The sequence below is a fragment of the Littorina saxatilis genome, linkage group LG5, assembly GCF_037325665.1.
Source record: "Littorina saxatilis isolate snail1 linkage group LG5, US_GU_Lsax_2.0, whole genome shotgun sequence".
Lineage (NCBI taxonomy): Eukaryota > Metazoa > Mollusca > Gastropoda > Littorinimorpha > Littorinidae > Littorina > Littorina saxatilis.
In genome coordinates, this window is record NC_090249.1 from 55,262,643 (window position 1) to 55,272,642 (window position 10,000).

A 10,000-nucleotide genomic window follows, 5' to 3' on the forward strand; every position below is an offset into this window, starting at 1 on the left:
CGTGACAAACTTATAGATAGCACGACTGAACTGGGCATCCATTTTTGAATTAGTACACAAAATTTGGTGGTGATTGGACTTAATTCAAGCTTGCTAGACAGATTTCTTTACAGTTACTGATTTTTGGGAAGTTTCTTGGTGGCAAGCTTGGGCAGGCAGGACGTAAACGCCGTGGCAGTGCTAGTCACAATAGTGTTAAGGTGGTGGGTGAGGGGTAGCAGACATGTTTAGTGCACCGATGCTTTCTGTTTGCAGCCTTCGTTTCGTGTTCCTGTGACTGCTGCACGGCTGCCTTTGGCGGGACACTGCTAGCTGCAGACGTTGGAGCTGGGACCTGAGGAAGCTACGCTAACCGGCTAACCAGCGAACCGGCTAACCAGCAACCCGGCTAACCAGCATACCGGCTAACCAGCATACAGAAAGAAAGCTAAGTGCACCGTGTCTTACGCACCCCGTTGACCACCGTTGTCTTTTCTTATCTGTGATTTCATTGGAGTAGTGACAACGTGGGGTGTGTGACCCCTGCATGAACTAGAGCTTTTTGAACAGAACATTCTCATTTGACTGTATTTACACGGGATCAGCGTGTTACTATAATTTTCTATATACTACTGGCATTTTGTCAGTGATCACGGGTTTTTTACGTGTTGAGAACGTAAAAGGAACATATTTTGAGTGAAGGCTCGAGGGAGGTGGCGAGTTTATACATAAACAGGCGTCTGAAACTTATACTTTTGTTGACTCTATTTAATTGTATGACTGCGAGAGTGGATCGTGGTGTGGTTAGTTAATTAGTAGTAATTAACCGGTTCATAATCACCTTAAGTGATATATTGAAACGTGACACATGGGGGCCAAGCCGGGATCTACTCAGTTAATTTCCAACTGATAAAGACCCACCAATTAAGGATAACTAAGAGCAGATAATCTCGTCAGTGCTCGACTTATTTTCTGCTTGGTGCTACCCTTTTTTGTATAGTTTTGATCATATACCACACATTAAGCGATTCACATCTTGCAGGAAATGTAAATTGTAATTTGTAAGCTATTGTATGCGCTAACTGTGATTACTTCCCTTTCCTTTGTTTGTGAATCTTTGTTGTTGTACGTTCAGAGTTTTCCGTTGCAGAGAGCTGAGCGGGGTTAGCGGATTTGTTATTCGTTTTACTCAGTTTTCTCTACATTGTTGTTTCGCATTCCGTAACAGGTTACATTTCTACCGTCTTGTTTTACTTGGATTTTTCTCCATATTTTGACTTTGTTGGAATTTGGGGGGGGAAGGGTCCGAGGACTTCTGTCCTAACCAAGGCTGTGGGAGACACTCTGTTTCACCGCAAAAAGCAGCCGATAAAGGAGGCCACGGCTGTGGGAAACACTTTGTTTCACCGCAAAAAGCAGCCATAAAGTAGGCTACGCGTTTTGTTCTACACCGTTTGGATTTTTCTTCTGCATTTTCCGGTTGCTGGATTTTTGTATCCACCGCTTTCATCACCGCGTGTTCTAGCTATAGCTGCGTTAGACTTACTTTTGTGATAAAGCTTTGCTAAACTAACCATGGCTACAGGGGGATCTCCTACGAAGAGATTAACTTTTGAGACTCCTGGTAGCGAGGAACAGACAGAGCGAGACGCACGCGTTAGAGCGCGTAGTTTGCTTAAGCGCAAGGAGTTAGAACGTAAGGAAGACATAGAGCGACAGACGAGAAAAGAAGAGCTTGACAGACAAGAACGACAGGCCGAACGTGAGAGACAGGAACGACAAGACGAACGTGACAGACAAGAACGGAAAGAGAAAGATGAACGTGACAGACAAGAAAGGGAACGACAGGCCGAACGACAGGCCGAACGTGACCGACAGGATAAGAAAGACGAGCTTGAGAGACAGGAACGACAGGCCGAACGACAGGCCGAACTTGACCGACAGGATAAGAAAGACGAGCTTGACAGACAAGAACGACAGGCCGAGCGTGACAGACAGGAACGGAAAGAGAAAGAGCAGGCGGATCGCGATCTCCAGCTAGAACTAGCTAGGCTACAGGCCGAGAAGGGTACGCTTACTCAGGCTAGCGCGCCGACATTTGTTGCCGACCGTACGAGACTGCCGACGTTCGACGATGACAAGGACGAGCTCGACGACTTTTTACGCCGGTTTGAGCGCATTGCATCTGACCAGAAGTGGGAAGAGGCCACGTGGGCTAGCCGCCTTAGCACCTGCTTAAAAGGACGCGCATTGCAGCTCTACAACGCTTTGGAGGACGACGAGGCGAGAGACTATCAGGCACTAAAGAAGGCATTACTCCAGCGCTTCAACCTGACTGCGGAAGCCTACAGACGACGTCTGCGTAACAGCAAGAGACTGAGCGGCGAGCTGAGCCATCAGTTTGTGGCACGCCTTAATCTCTACCTGCGGCGCTGGGTGGAGATGGCCGAGAAGAACTGGACAGTCGACGACCTTGCCGACCTCATTGTCATGGAACAACTGATGTCCAGCCTGCGACCTGAGGTGGTGACCTTCGTGCAGGAACACCAGCCAAAGACTACTCAGGAGGCAGCCGACTGGATCAGAGTACACGAGGACGCCCAGGCGATCTCTGGCAAATCTTCAGGCTCACGGCCGGGAAAATCGGGAAATTCAGGTTCTTCAGGACCCAAGGACGGGAAGGACGATCAGGGACACAAAGGATCAAGTTCCAGAACTGACATCCAGTGTTATTACTGCAACAAGCGGGGCCACGTGAAGAAGGACTGCCACAGGAGACAGGCTGACCAGAAGGGCGTACACTTTGTTGGCAGTGAGGAGTTAAGGGACGTCACGAGCTCATGCACAATTCCACAACTCTGCGTTCCGTGCTCCAGGAAACATTTCCAGCCCCACTGCAACGTCTACGTTAACGGAGTGAAGGGCGAAGGTCTGCGGGACACAGGGGCAGACATGATAGTGGTTCGGGCGAGTCTAGTTCCAGCTATGGCCTACACAGGAGACAGCATCAGGGTGAGAATGGCCGAGGCATCTCACGCTTACGACTTGAACACGGCAGTGATCAAGGTCGTAACACCGTTGTTCACGGGGACCATTGTGGCCGTCGTCATGGACGATCCTCCATGCGACCTGCTCATTGGAAACCGGGTTCAGTTTGTGGACGGCGTCACCAGGGAGGTTCCCGTTTATCGGTCTCCCGACGTCATTTCAGTGCTCACGCGGGCACAGGCGGAGCGAGAGGACAAACCTCTCAAACCCCTACCTGCTGCACGAGCTGCCCTGGGGAACGTGACCCCCGCGCTTCTCGCGAAGGCTCAGGCATCTGATCCGACATTAGCGACTCCTCGGGAGCACGCGAAGTCGGGGAAGGTGAAGCTGAGCGGGAAGCATGGGAGGTCAAAGTTCCTCAGGGACAAGAAGTTGCTCTACCGGGAGTTCAGCAACCAAGAAGGTACATTCAAACAGGTTGTCGTGCCTCGCGAGTTTCGCGAGGGTGTCATGGCAACGGCACACGACTCGATTCTGGGAGGTCATCTTGGTACCAAGAAGACCACGGATCGTGTCTGGCGCCACTTTTACTGGCCAGGCATCTGCACGGATGTCCGACGTTTCTGTGCGTCCTGCGATAAGTGCCAGAAGGTGGTTGCCAAAGGAAGGGTGAGGAAGGTCCCCTTAGAGAAGATGCCGCTCATCGACGAACCCTTTCGTCGGGTGGCAGTGGACATCATCGGGCCCATCTTGTTTGCGTCTGAGGACGGAAACAGATACATTTTGACCATGGTGGACTACGCTACTCGATACCCAGAGGCGATCCCTCTGAAATCGATTGAAGCCACGCGAGTAGCTGAGGCTCTGGTTACTATGTGGTCCCGGCTGGGAATTCCATCAGAGGTACTCACCGACAGAGGCACGCAGTTCACGGGAGGAGTGATGGCGGAGGCAGCACGACTGCTATCACTGGAGCAGCACTTCACCACTCCTTACCATGCTCAGTGCAACGGACTGGTGGAAAGGTTCAATGGCACCTTGAAGACCATGCTGAGGAAACTAGCTCAGGAGAAACCACGCACGTGGGACAGGTACATCCCAGCATTGCTTTTTGCATACCGCGAGGTTCCTCAGGAGAGCTTGGGCTTTTCCCCATTTGAGTTGTTGTACGGCAGACAGGTACGCGGTCCCATGGCTATCCTGCGTCAGGCTTGGACAGACGAAGAAGCTGACGAGGAGGTGCAGACGACAGCGACCTACATCGTAGAACTCAGGAACAGGATTGAAGAGACCTGCAAACTGGCTCAAGAGAACCTGGGGAGAGCAGCACAGCGTTACGCGCGAGGATTCGACCGCAAGGCACGGCCGCGCAGCTTCAAGATTGGAGAACGGGTGTTGCTACTTCTACCTGTCAAACACAACAAGCTACAACTGCAGTGGCAAGGACCTTTTGAGGTGACAGCGAGGGTGGGCCAGAACGACTACAGGATCATGATGCACGGGAAAGCACGCCTGTACCACGCCAACCTGCTGCGCGCCTACATAGAGAGGACAGCCTACGGGGAGAAGAACAAAGACAAGAAGACAGAGAAGGTTGCAGTCATCAGGGGTGAAACGAGGGGTTGCTCGTTCTTGAGGACGACCTTTCTGTCTGGAAACGGACCATCAACCTCTGCAATATCTTCAGGTTGCAAGGTTGGCAAACGCCAGACTTATGCGCTGGGCGTTGATTCTCCAACCGTACCAATTCACGGTACGCGTCATTCCGGGCGCCAACAATGTTGGAGCTGACTTTCTCTCTCGGGCTATAGAGGAGAACATGACTGTGAGCGAAACCGAGGTTTCGTCTTGAAGAGGGGAGGTGTGTCACGATCGGGTGACAGAGACCAAGAAAGTGTCACTCGGTGGAGTGCCTGTTCTTGGTCGATTATGATAGAAAGCGCCTGTACGTGATATTGGGCTACAGCAGAGTTTGCTGACAGTGCTCAACGAGCACGGATGTTTTGTAGCGCACGAGTTTCACAGTGGGTTTTTTTTTGCTGTCATAGGGCTGACGGTTTTTCGCTGACAGCGCGCACGGGATTTTCAGGGATTGAGTTTCTCGTGTCTTTTTTCTGCTTGGGAGGCAGAATTGTGTATAGCTGGACTGGTTTTTGTGACAAGGTCAGTCACGTGTATTTGGCTAGGTTGTCTGGTAGAGACACAAGGACGGCGCACTTGACACCCAGCGGCAGAAGGGGAAGGATCTAATACAGTTTCTAGAGTATGATGGTTTTTCACCGAATATTGTATTCGGCACTCTAGGGGAGCTTCCACCTGTTATTACTTTCTCACTGCACCTGTTTTGCTGAGGACAAGTCGTCAACATTCCTTCGTCGGCGATGGCTTTCGCATAAGGATTCGACAAGGGGTTCTGGAGGTTTTCGGTCACTGTTGACGAACAGAGGCTGTTCCAGGGAGGAAGCGGATTTTGCTTCCATGAGAGTACAATCATAGGCTTTTGAGGTAATAAATCATTATTTAACGCTGTTGATGAGTCTGTGTTGTGGAATGAAATACTCTCTGTTGTTCTTTCCAGGTTAGCGCATAATTTACTCTCTGTGACGCTAAAATACTAATCTGTATATGGTTTTTGCAGATAGGGAGAGAAGGACGGAAAATGACTGTTTTGTTGTTGTAAAAAGTCCGTTTTGTGCAGGCCCACGTGCTCGATGAGATATTTAAAGATGACATGTTTTAAGGTGGTGGGTGAGGGGTAGCAGACATGTTTAGTGCACCGATGCTTTCTGTTTGCAGCCTTCGTTTCGTGTTCCTGTAACTGCTGCACGGCTGCCTTTGGCGGGACACTGCTAGCTGCAGACGTTGGAGCTGGGACCTGAGGAAGCTACGCTAACCAGCGAACCGGCTAACCAGCAACCCGGCTAACCAGCATACCGGCTAACCAGCATACAGAAAGAAAGCTAAGTGCACCGTGTCTTACGCACCCCGTTGACCACCGTTGTCTTTTCTTATCTGTGATTTCATTGGAGTAGTGACAACGTGGGGTGTGTGACCCCTGCATGAACTAGAGCTTTTTGAACAGAACATTCTCATTTGACTGTATTTACACGGGATCAGCGTGTTACTATAATTTTCTATATACTACTGGCATTTTGTCAGTGATCACGGGTTTTTTACGTGTTGAGAACGTAAAAGGAACATATTTTGAGTGAAGGCTCGAGGGAGGTGGCGAGTTTATACATAAACAGGCGTCTGAAACTTATACTTTTGTTGACTCTATTTAATTGTATGACTGCGAGAGTGGATCGTGGTGTGGTTAGTTAATTAGTAGTAATTAACCGGTTCATAATCACCTTAAGTGATATATTGAAACGTGACACTCTCTGTCTCCCCATTCTTTCTCTTTCTCTCTTCCTTTCTCTTTCTTTGTCTCTCTCTCTGTCACTCTCTCTCTCTCTCTCTTTCTTCCCCCCCCCCCCTTCCCTTCCTATTTCCGTGTTATGAATTGTGTGGGTGTATTTGCTTGTGTGTTTTGGTAGTAACATACGCTACTGCGTGGCACTTTAAGTGTGTCATCTTGTATTTGCTGCAAGGTCGCGTTATCTGCTTTTTTCACGAGATCGGACTTTAGATTGAAAAGGCTGACGTCCACAAAAAGTCAGAGCGAGAAGAATACGTGCAGATAGTGACACTTGCGGGTTATTGTAATGAGGCATAAAGAGGAAAAGAGCTCTCTCTCTCTCTCTCTCTCTCTCTCTCTCTCTCTCTCTCTCTCTCTCTCTCTCTCTCTCTCTCTCTCTCTCTGTCTGTCTCTCTCTCTCTCTCTCTCTCTCACACACACACACACACACACACACACACACATACACACACACACACACACATTCTTTATGTCTCTTTCTGTCAGTCTGTCTCCCCCTCTCTCTCTCGCTCTCTCTGTCTCTCTTTTAATTTCTCTTTACCTCTCTCACTGTCTCTCTCTGTCTCTCTCTATCACTCTCCCTGTCTCTCTCTTAGTCTCTCTCTGTCTTTCTCTCTCTCTCTCTCTATCCCCCCTCCCCCACCTTCATATCTCCGTGCAATGAAGTGTGTGGGTGTATTTGCTTGTTTGCGTGTGCGTTTGGCAGTGGCTGTGTGTGTGTGTGTGTGTGTGTGTGTGTGTGTCACTGTTTGTATTTATGTGTGTTTCACTGTTAGTGTATATGTTAATGTGTGAGTGAGTGCGCGCGTGTGCATATGTGTATGTAAACATATATTTGGGTGTGTGTTTGTATGTTTGTGTGTGTGTTTGTGTGTGTGTGTGTGTGTGTGTGTGGGTGTTTACGCGCCCGTGTGGGCGAGAGGGAGAGGGGGGCGAGAGAGAGACAGATAGAGAGATCGTGAAAGAGAAAGAAAGGGAGGGAGAAACAGACAGATGAACAGAGAGAGAAAGAGAAACAGAGACACGGAGAGAGAGAGAGAGAGAGAGAGAGAGAGAGAGAGAGAGAGAGAGAGAGAGAACTCTGAACTCTGAACTCTGAACTCTGAACATTTATTGAATAAACACAAGGCTCATTTCAATGGGGAAATGGGGGGAGGGAAATTCAGCGTAGTACATGTGTCCACAGTGGAGCCGAATAAAAACAACAATAAAACAGTGAAAAACAAAACAACAGAACAGACAGACAAACATGCCACACGTGAGATACCGTGTTTTAGGATTGAATGGTGATCATCTTAACTAATGTATTGAGATCTTTTCTTGAACACTTTATACAGAAAGTTCGACACATCCATGACATTCTTATCATCATCCGCACTCATAATTGCTGCCACATCGTCATTGGCTGCAAAAACAGAAAGCTCACTTCTGAACTCGTCATATGCAGTACAGTTCAATAAAACATGTTCTTCGTCTTCGTTTTCAGTCTTACATACTGGACATAATAACTGTTGAGGGGTTACACCGCGTTTGTACCTCATCCTGTGACAGTTTATAGGTGATATACCAAATCTGAATTGGACATAAGCAATTTTAAAGCAACGTAACTGGCTACAATCCACATAATTCTCAATCTTAAACGATCTTTTAAACTTGGCATAGAACACGTATCTCTCTCTCGTCTGGATGTCATTATCCCAATCTGCTTTAAAGCGATTAATGAATCTTTCTCTTAGTGTTCTAAGAAAATTACCAATGTCACCAACGCTTTGTTGCTGCCATGCTTCATTACAGCCATTCTCACATAGAATGTTCTTTAAATAGAAAGACCAAGATTTTTTACCAGAGTCACACAGAGCACATGACATAAGATACGCTTTACGAGGAAGTCTGTCCTGTGGCATAGCAATCAACCGTAACCAGTACTTCACCACCCTGATTGCTGAGTTAATGAATAGCGGGTGTCTACCCAGATCACCATACACCAGTCTGTTTGGGGTTTGTTGCCCCACACGCAAAAGTCTTTTACACGCAAATAAATGCACTTTCTCAATGTCCCCATAAGCCTGGAAGCCCCAAACCTCTGCCCCATACATTAGAACAGGAAGAATCTGGGCATCAAAAATCTTGAAGAAGATACTACTTGGGACATCACCAAGTCTGAAGAGACATCTTAAAATCTGCATAGTTCGTACCTTGGCCTTAACGGCCAGCTCACCAATAGCTTTCGTGAGTGATAACTTAGTTGTAAAATGAAGACCTAGAGAGAGAGAGAGAGAGAGAGAGAGAGTATTACACACCGGTACGACCGAACTAAGGTATCAATAAATTACTGTTGTGCAGCGGGTTGAAAGAATACCCTATACCTCGGAGATATACCTTCACTCGGTCTCAACGACGTCACGTGACATGTTATATGGTGGAAGAGAATGCTGTCGCTTATTTTCCACCCTCAGTTCGGTAAGACTGAAACGATGCTCAGTCACGGAAAGAACTATCCAAACTTGCAAGCACAGCCGCGGTTGTCCTGTAAGTTCCCGATCCATGTTAAACCCTCATCCTCAAAAGGAAAATAAGCGACAGCATTCTCTTCCACCATATAAAATGTCACGTGACGTCGCTGAGACCGAGTGAAGGTATATCTCCGAGGTATAGGGTATTCTTTCAACCCGCTGCACAACAGTAATTTAACGTTACCTTAGTTCGGTCGTACCGGTGTGCAATGGGTGGAGGGAGGGAGGGAGGGAGGGAGGGAGGGAGAGAGAGAGAGAGAGAGAGAGAGAGAGAGAGAGAGAGAGAGAGAGAGAGAGAGAGAGAGAGAGAGAGAGAGAGAGAGAGAGAGAGAGAGAGAGAGAGAGAGAGAGAGGGGGAGAGAGAGAGCGCGCACGCGGGCTTTTTACTCCTAAACATTCCCCTTTAATCAATCTTTATTGACTGACATGAAGACTACAACACTTTTCCACGGACTCGACAAGAAATCCAACTGTCAAATCTGACCAAAAAAAAAAAAAAAGGAAAGGCCCTGCTTCTCCACGTGGGGTACGAAACTCAAACACACACACATATCCTGAGGGCCAATGCATAGCGTCACCCCTAAAATGTACTCATGGACTGAGCTGTAAGCGATTGGACTCGTCTACTTTGGTCAGTGCGGGTAACGGAGGGCTGTTCTAAGTACAAAGCGACTGTTCGCATGATCGCCCCTCAATATGCATGCATGGACTCGGCCGTCAGCGAAGAGACGGGTCCATTTAGTTGAAAGTAGGTAGAGAGGGTAGAATTGAAAACAGTTCGCCGCGAACACAGCGTTGCCAACAACATGAAAACTTTTTCTCTCTTCGCGAACAGACCGTCCGCTCTATGCAACGCACCCCAGAATGCTCACTCTTAATGTTCTCCTCACACATGCCTTTCATTCACTAGTGTCAGGGATGTGTTTTGGTGTGGAGTTTTAGATCCCATAATAGTTGTTAAATGGAAATTCTTGTTTGTCAGCAGAACGATATTACGTTTATTTTAGAGCAAAAAAAAAGAATTATTTTACATGGTTGCCCTATAAGGTACGATTGCAGATGCTCCTCATACTAACTTACTTTCCAAGGATATTTTTGT

The 10,000-nt window shown here is 47.9% G+C and overlaps 1 protein-coding gene across 1 annotated transcript in view; it reads left to right on the plus strand.

The window, feature by feature from the left end:
- LOC138965960 (cadherin EGF LAG seven-pass G-type receptor 2-like) overlaps positions 1–10,000 on the plus strand; it is a 63,139-nt gene that overhangs the window by 39,662 nt on the left and 13,477 nt on the right. The window lies entirely within an intron of this gene.